Source organism: Lotus japonicus, chromosome 3 (assembly GCF_012489685.1).
Source record: "Lotus japonicus ecotype B-129 chromosome 3, LjGifu_v1.2".
NCBI classification, from domain to species: Eukaryota; Viridiplantae; Streptophyta; class Magnoliopsida; order Fabales; family Fabaceae; genus Lotus; species Lotus japonicus.
This window is the reverse complement of record NC_080043.1, coordinates 4,013,968-4,023,424: the sequence shown is the minus strand read 5'-3', so window position 1 is coordinate 4,023,424 and position 9,457 is coordinate 4,013,968. Positions and strand designations below refer to the sequence as shown.

The window sequence follows — 9,457 nt, the reverse complement described above, 5'->3', positions numbered from 1 at the left end:
TCCCTATCATGCTCATTCGAAACATAGACCAAGCTGCAGGGTTGTGTAATGACACTCGAATGATAGTCAATGCTTTGACTAAATATATAATTGTTGCTACTGTTTTAAATAGAAACAGGATGGGAGAAACAACATTTATTCCAAGGATGAGCTTAACTTCATCTAATTCTGGCATTCCATTCAAATTCTAGCGCTGACAATTCCCTGTTACTTTATGTTTTGGAATGACTATAAAAAACAGTCAGAGGCAATATTTATCTCATGTTGGACTATATTTGTCAATGTCTGTCTTTACTCACGAGCAGCTATATGTTGCACTTTCTAGAGTTAAATCTAGAAAGGGAAAAACTTAGATACAGTACCAATGGTACTGTTCACGAATAAAAAGATGACACATGTACTGATTTATCCACACCATTAACTCATGACTAACGCCGTTAACGTTTTTAAAAAAACTTAAAAAAAAACGTTTTTAAAAAAACAATTACTGTTCTCTGCCATCCTTTTCTATTTGTTTATTTTCCCAAGAATTCTTTTTTATAACTTCTCCATCTCTCTGAATCGTACACCAGTGCTTGAACCAAGGCATTCATGGTTGTTATTCATCCAATTTTTCAAAGGAGAAAAGGTTGCATGCGGAGCAAACCCCACGGGCAAGAGAAACGCTGATACAAGGGAGAACAGAGGAAAGAGAACATAGAAGAAGGGGAAGAAAGGAATTATGAACGAGTGAAGCGGTGGTGGCCTGGCATCTCCGGCGGTGCAACAGGCTTCGGCGACGGCTTCAAATAGCGATAACGATGGCAGATCTGCGGTGGATCCTTCCATTGACGAAGTGGTGTGTCACGGCAACGGCGGATCTGCAGTGGATTCTTTCATCGACGCGCGAAGTGGTGCGGCACGACATGGCAGATCTGCCATTTCTGGGTTGGGAAGGAGAGAAGAAAACCGTGGCAGAGGAAGGAAAAAAGAAGATACGCAAAGATCAGGAGGAAGAAGGAGATTGCAGGATTAAAGGCACGAATTGTTAAACGGAAAGATAACAGAGACATTTAATTAAAATAAACTAATCCATATGTCATATTACTATTGGAAAACAGTACCAACATGACTTATGGTACTGCACCTAAGTTTTACCCATCTAGAAAAGGGTTGAAGATGCTCATCATAGATGACGAAAGAGTTGTATCTAACACTACACGCAACGTAGTGTATCAAGAAGTCTTCGATAATATTTGACATGTAAGTGTTTATTTATCTTACAATTAATTTCAATTTAAATTTTAGAAATAGGAAAACTGATATGGTTATTCTCTTTATTATTTTACAGCATAAAAAAATACTAAGCAATTTATTGATCATCTAATTTGAAGGTGTATTGACGTTTCTATAAGGTTTGTTTAATACTTTCAAATTATACACAATTTATATTTGTATTGGTTACTGATTATTACACTAATAATTTTTTTTTCCTTTCTAGGTTCTATAGCTCAAATATGCTTTATTGACAACAAGCTCGGTTATGAAGACTTTATCATTAATCATGAACTACAATTTCGAATAAGGGTTCATATTGCTGTCATTGTTATGTTTATCTTATTTCAATTTCCATGTAATGCATTACTTAAAAACTTGGTTTTTATTACTATTCAAGTGTTGACACTGTGAGGTATTTACAACCTCATCAAATTAATATATTTACTGTGGTCCATTCATCTACATGTTTGTAACATATGTTCGGTTCCATATCTTTTATACTTACTGAAAAGAGTCTAAACTAAGTTAAAACACATTACTACTGATTCATCTTTACAATAAATTTAATCGCCGTGCAACGCACGGGTAAAGAACACTAGTTAATTACTCATTTCACATTGATTAATTATTCAAAACAATAATGTCACATTGACTAATCACTAATGTGTGTACGTTTAAAAATAAAAACTAAGACTACCCACAATGGTTTCAACATTCAACACCTTCAACACTCCACTTTTTCTCTTCCCAACACTCCACATCACCTTCTCTCTCCAGTTCAACATTTCATTCAACTTTTACCCACTCCAATGGTTTTTCATTCAACACCCTACCCCCTACCCCACCACTTTTATTTCATATTTTGATTTAATTTTATATTTTTCTTTTTATGATTTCATAAAATTAAAATTTACGATAAAAATTAAATTAAACAAACTATTATCGATTTAATTTAATTTAATATTTTTTTTATTTATTTAAATTAAATTAAATTAACGTATTATTTTTTTTAACGTAAATTAAATTAAAACACTTAACAAAGGGGATAGTAGAAAGATTAAGATGAATAAGATGATGGAAAACTTGGTTTTTTTTTCTGTGTCCAAATCAAACGAACCAAGTCTCTATTTATAGAGAAAAAAAAATCATGAATTTTGGTAAATTTTTTATATTTTTTAAAATTTTTTTTGAATGAAATAATTGAGTTGGAAAGATTAGGATAAAAGAAAATCGCCCGGACCAATCAACGCGTGACACGCGTCACTCATCAGACCGTCTCTCTCTCCTCTGACGCGTGGCACGCACGGTGCCCAACCGACGCGTGCCACGCGTCCCACCACCGGTCCGCCTGGGACCCGCCTGCTGCCACGCCCTGCCCATAACGCGCCTTGTCCGCGCGTGTGTGGCACGCGCCTGGCGGTCACCAGCCAGGCCGTGCCAAGTGTCCCATGCTGCAGGTTTCACAAGTGTTGAAAAATTTCAACACCTCTCTCCTCCCTCCAACTTTCAACACTCACTTTCAACACCATTAAACCCCACTTTCAACATTAAACTACCCACATTCAACACCATTGTGGGTAGTCTAATGTGTACGTAGAATACTTTTTTCTTTTTAAATTGTATGTTCCGGTATGCAAGCTGTTCTTCTGACATAGTTGCACGGTTTTAACAGTTGGTTTTACGCGGCACCGCGAATCGCCGTGTTCTTGAGCAATCATTGCTCTGAATTTCTGAGCAACCATTTATATCGTTGATATCTCAATAATGTTATGAGTAATATATAGTCACCGTCCCTCAAAGTGAATAAAGAATATTGCGAATATAAAGTGTAACATAATTTATAGATAACTAGTCCTTTGACGGGGATATTCATATTTTTTTATCGCGTGAAATTTTTTAAAATATGTATTATTTTTGTTATGTTTATTAAAAGATAATTTATGAATTAAAAGATCAAAATTAATTTAAATATATGAAAACAGAAATTTGAAAAGTTTTGAAAGTTTTTTTTGATAAATGTGTTTGTTTTTATTTTGTGGATGTGCAAAATGAACTTTATGTAAAGAAAAGTAATTTTATTTTATAGTTTTTGTATAATAATAAAACACATATATAAATGGAATTGTAGAAGTGGAAATGTTTTTCTCCCATTGATTAAATATTTTATTTTTGTGTCATCATTATGGAGATCTAAAATATCATATAAATGGAGTTTTGGTTGTTTATGTTTTAGCCATTACACTTCAATGATGCGATGTTTTTAAGATTTCTTTATCTTTTCATGATTTTCTATTAACGTAATAAAAATCTGTGTGGGCTGGGAATATAGAAATTAGAAAGTAATGACGAATGACAATATCACTATCTAGGGGAGTTGCAATATGCCCATTGTCTTTAAAAACGCTTTTCTTGTTAAGTTTGCTCGACGTTTTCCAATTGAGAGGGTGAGTTAATAGAAAGACTTTTAAATGTATCATAAATCATAATCATAAATTTTGAAGGTGATATGAGATGAAGTTCTTTTTCTCTATAAACCATTTTTATGTCTCCACCTCAAAGTTCATTGATCAAGGATCTGATACAAAGAGCACACTCATGAAATTATATTATTCAAGCATCTGAAATATAAAAGTCAACACTGAAAAATATGTAGATGACAAATAAACATGATGTTGTTAATTTTATTATTTATCATCATTAACACTGCAATCCTATTTACTGATCTCATTACTAATAAGCTCAGTCATGCTGGGTTCTTCAAAGGAGTAAGAACTGTCTTGCTTTGCAAACTACTTTTCTTTTTCTCTGCCCTGACCATTCATCTTGTATCCAACGAAGATAATTGCAAAATTTAAGAGCAAAGAAGCTAAGATAAAGGCAAGGATGAAACTTGTCTTCCCCATGGTATGAGGTGAATTTTAATTCAATATTCATTTTTTTCAAATCTAAGTTTTTGATAGAATGCTCCATAAATCTCTAGTGACCTATCTAAAATTCAAACTTCAATGTGTAAAGCTAGATAAACCACATCATTTATTTGCATAAATTAAGAGGCTTCCACCATAAAGAAGATGGCTGCATTAGAAATAAAGCAGTTTACTTAGTCACATGGAGTAATACAGTTTCACAATTCAATCACTGACAACTTCTGCAAGCACACAAAAGTAAAATGAGAGATGTTTCCAGAGACATGCTCAAATTCCAGGGGAGAGATTCTTTCACAACTGATATATCTTAGGGAATCAAGAGGGGGATGTGCACATTGAGAGATGTTTCCAAGGACATGCTCAATTTTCAGGGGAGAGATTCTTTCACAACTTATATGCCTTGGAGAAAGTCTTAGGAGGGGGATAAGTTGAAACATTATATCAAAATAGAAAGTACTGAGCAAAGTAAAAGCATTCTTATTTGTCCTTCCACTGCACGAAAGCCCCATTTAGCAACCTAACTTCTATAATTTAAGTCAACAAACAAAAGAAGATCAATATCGAGAAATAAAAAGCGTATGAATATCAAATTCTAGTAAAAGACTGTAAGCGACTAAGCGGATATATACATTTTCTTGTTAAAATTAAGTTATGGCATAACAGTACTATGTGGTATAAGCCTATGAGAAAAGGAACCATTTAAAAAGAGCAAAGGAATCATAACTTATCAACATTACTCAATTTATGATCTTTCTCATGGGTCTATCTACTTACTCTATCTCTTGAACTTTCTTTTAATCGATTTATCTCCCTTTCCTTCTCTCTAATTTTATCTTTCCCCTTGTCCTTCTCCCCATCTCTATAGCTTTCTGTCTTCTTTTCTCTATCTGTATGCTTCTCTGTATGCCCTCAAATTCTAGTAAAAGACTGTAAGCGACTAAGCGGATATATACATTTTCTTGTTAAAATTAAGTTATGGCATAACAGTACTATGTGGTATAAGCCTATGAGAAAAGGAACCATTTAAAAAGAGCAAAGGAATCATAACTTATCAACATTACTCAATTTATGATCTTTCTCATGGGTCTATCTACTTACTCTATCTCTTGAACTTTCTTTTAATCGATTTATCTCCCTTTCCTTCTCTCTAATTTTATCTTTCCCCTTGTCCTTCTCCCCATCTCTATAGCTTTCTGTCTTCTTTTCTCTATCTGTATGCTTCTCTTTCTCTCTTTCCTTTTGCCTTATCCCTATCCCTTTAATTCAACTAAACCAACACCTGAATTTGAGCAAATACTACTAATTACATAGAAACAAAACCATATCTCACATTGCAAAAAAATTAAAAAAATTAATGAGCCAAGCTAAAGCAACGGCTATGTCATACCTAACCTCCTCATCTCTCTTTTCAGGACAGTCAACTTTATCATCAACATTACTCAATTCATGATCTTCCTCATGGGTCTTTCTACTTCCTTTATCTCTTGACCTTTCTTTATCTTGATTTATCTCCCTCTCCTTCTCTCTATTTTTATCTTTCCCCTTGCCGTTCTCCCCATCTTTATAGTTATCCCTCTCCTTTTTACCGAATAAAAATAACGCAGAAATAAGAGAAAACAATCACAGCTGATACACACACACATTCCCCTCTTATCCTAAGCCACCAATTTACTCCCAGAATTATGTTATGCTACTCTACTTATTGTATAATTGCCTTCTCCAATACCTTGCTGCCATGATAACATTCTGTTACACCATCCACTACTATTCCCTTCTTACAATTTGCAACATTCCTATTTCTCCTCTCATAAACATGTATATTCCCCCCTCAGATGTGATAATAATTAACTATTTAATCGAGTAAACCCCTTCAAAAGAATAAACACCTACCAAGTAAACTTTGAAAGCGGTATATGCATGTGTTAGTGCTTCCTCCAGCCTAGTCTTCTCTGGGTTGGTTGTAAATCTTGGTCAAAAGATCCCATGATGTCTATTTCTTGATTCCCAGTTGCAGGATTTTCTGATTCTCCATATAGGCCCCCCTCATTTCTTGTAATCTTGTTGAGGGTTGGATCAAAAGCAAAACTATTATCCAGCACATTAGAAGCAACAACTGCTTCACTTTTATTAAGAGGCTTCTACACAAAATTATACTAAAAGTTAAAAGTTTCACCAAGCGAAATCTCATATTAAAATACATACATTCACCGCGTTTGGGGCTTCTTCTTGTTGGATGCGACCTGGGTCTTGGGCTTCATAACCAAAACAAATAATTAGCATTAAAACAATAATATAAAATGGAAATCAAAATAAAAATCGATGAATCTAATACCTCCTTTTTGAAAGGCTCTTCCTTTTTAAATAATATCAAATCAATGTGACAGGGAGATTAAATCTCAACCTTCAATAGAACACCATCTGGATCCCGAGCTACATAACCAAAACAAAGAATTAGCATGAAAACAATAGAATGGAAATCAAAATAACAAAAAGATGAGTTTGATATTAGTACTAACCAAATCAAAATTGAGTTTGTTATACTGTGACTAATGTCTATATTTTTTAGAAAACAATCATCTCCTTTAATATAACTTATTTATTATATATCTTTGTGAGTCTGATTAAAACATTGAATTTGTGACCAATTCTTATAGTGTGTCAGCGTAAGTTGCAGCAGTAAAATTACCTTCCAAGATAACAACATGTTTGAGTATTAAAGTGACTGTCATACCTCAAGTGACTTGAGAAATTCCATTGCCTGCAAATACAACATTAAAGTAACATGTCAGGAGTAGATATATACCATAGAAAATAACAAAAGCTTAAAAAGCAGTGTTTGCTTCCAAACATCTAAATCAAGTTTTCCATTATGGATATCCAATGACATGGATATGGGATTCTGGTGTATATTTCATCGAAGTTAACTCCAAGAGCTGCTTCTTGTGCATGTAACGTAACCTCCAACATCCAAGTGGCAGGATTATAACCATTCTTAATTTTTGGCACTCCATTGATTCCCTAGACCATGCACATCTTACTTTGATGTAAAAACGGATTGATAATACATAAAGTATTTAGTACTAATTCAGTAATTAGAGATAGTGCTGCTGACCTCCAAGTAATTGATCAAATGAGAACACTGCCTGCAGTCTAAAGGCCCCAATTATATTTTCTCACCTCTATGCTTTAAGAGAAGTATCTGTGACATCACAATATAGAAGTATAACCTTATGATTTGAATAAAAATGTTACAATAGCAGCAAAAGAGAAACAAATTACGGTTGCAAATGGCTAAACGAAAAATTCAAAATGATCCAGTTCACATAATAGTCATAGAGATGTTATGTTTAACCTGATTTCGTAGAAATAACAACATGCAAGTGCCACATAGAGAAGGAATTAAAAAAAAAAACTACCCAGCTAGAGAAAGAGAAAATAAAATAAAAAACAAACAAACAACAACAGAAGAGAAATAAACTAACAGTTCAAAATGGCAATCAATGCTGGAAGAGGTTAAATAGCAAGAGTGTTAACAACACTGAAACATCCTCCCTGAAAGAAATTGTTAGAAAAAAATAATAATGAAGTTGACATTATTATTACCACTATATGTTGTCCACAGATTAATATTATCATGAACTAACTTGCTAGATATGGTATGAAAAGCAAAGAATGAAAATAGAAACTACAAAGGGCTTTCAACATATGGTATCACAAACAACATGAAGCACTTACTTTCGCGAAAGCTTTTCCACCAAGTGCTTGTCCCAGCCAAAGGGTCACAAATGGATGGATTCCAATGAACTGTATTCTTACTTGTTCTTCCACACTTCAAGACAGAAAGAGAGAGGCGTAAGAGTAATGGTTTCGTTAAAGAAAAAGTAAGAATTCATAAAAAATTAAAAAGTTGGACACATTTAGGAATATCTCAACAGAACTTTCAAAAGCAAGGAAGATGGAAAACCACTGCAGCTACCTTATTTACACATCAATGGCAGTAACAAATTGAAATGGCAGAAAAGATGGAAAAATTACATATCAAAGCATGGCCTAAACGAATAATTATGTCCACTATGCGATAGAGGCATTGGACAGAGGCACAGAGCGTAATGAAATGAAAGAATGCCCCTAAATCTAGCTACAATTCATACTGATCTTAGCAATTCCTTGAGGGAGAAGAGAATTTGAATATGAAATTGAAATAGAAAACAAAAAAAATAGAACCTTTCGTATTTTGCTTAGAAGATAAGCCTTGCTAAATGTTTCCCGGTGAAGGAAGCCATATTCAGAACGACGCACGGGGGACGACAACCTTCACCCATTTAGCGACTCGAAACCTAGCAGAATGGAAACGAATAAACCCTAGCGGAGAACGGAGAAGACGTGTTCTGAAGCATGACTACTCCTCACTCCTCAGGATGCAAAATTGAGCGGGCTGACAACACCGTGGCAAACCATATCAGCGGCTCAGGCGGCTGCTCAGCCGTCATGGCGGAGAATATTGATGGGTGAAAGCAAAAATGGGTGCGTGGTGAGGGAAAAGAGTGAGGTTAGGGAGTTCAAGAAAGTGTAGCTTAAAACGGCGGAAGCGCAAGAGGAGAGGAAGTGTTGCTTGAAAGTTGAAACGACTGAAACGTAAGAGTGGAGATGGGAAAGAAACAGACGGTTGTGATTGCATATCTAGAAAATAATCAATGGTTAAGATTGATTTATTCTCAAATTTACATATATGTCCATGGAAAAATATTCACTCATGTGTATTACTGTATTGAATGACTGATTTGCCCTCAAGGCTGCAAAAACTCTCCCTTTATATAGTTTATAGATAGATATCTACCCGACATTGTGAATCAAACTTTCCTCTCTTTATTTTTACATAGCCGCTATATATACATGTTTCTGCATGTTTTTTACGTTTTCACTTCCGGCCACATACACTCTCGTCATTATCTACTCAAAAGTAGCTTGATGGCCACCACTTGTTGTTTTGTCATACAACAAAAGGGTCACTTTCCAGTGGCTCTGACCCAAAAGCTTTTCATAATCTGAAAAAGATTAAAACAAACTTATCTGTTAATCTTCTTTATCAAAACATAGATTCCTAATATATATTTGGAGTCTTTACAGCCGTAAGGCCCACTTAATTGCATGGCAGAAACAGTGGTAACATCACAAAGCAATAAACGAGTTAAAAATATAATATGGTACATTCCTATTATTTTTTCTTTGTAAACATATTCTCCACTAGCAAATCGAGCGGAATAAAAAATTAT

The 9,457-nt window shown here is 34.4% G+C and overlaps 1 long non-coding RNA gene across 1 annotated transcript; it reads left to right on the top strand.

Moving 5' to 3' along the window:
• Positions 1–406: 406 nt before the first annotated feature.
• LOC130748900 (uncharacterized) lies at positions 407–1,659 on the top strand. Its single transcript, XR_009022799.1, has 3 exons — positions 407–1,242; positions 1,331–1,394; positions 1,481–1,659. It is a non-coding gene; the product is annotated as an uncharacterized LOC130748900 (long non-coding RNA).
• Positions 1,660–9,457: the final 7,798 nt, after the last annotated feature.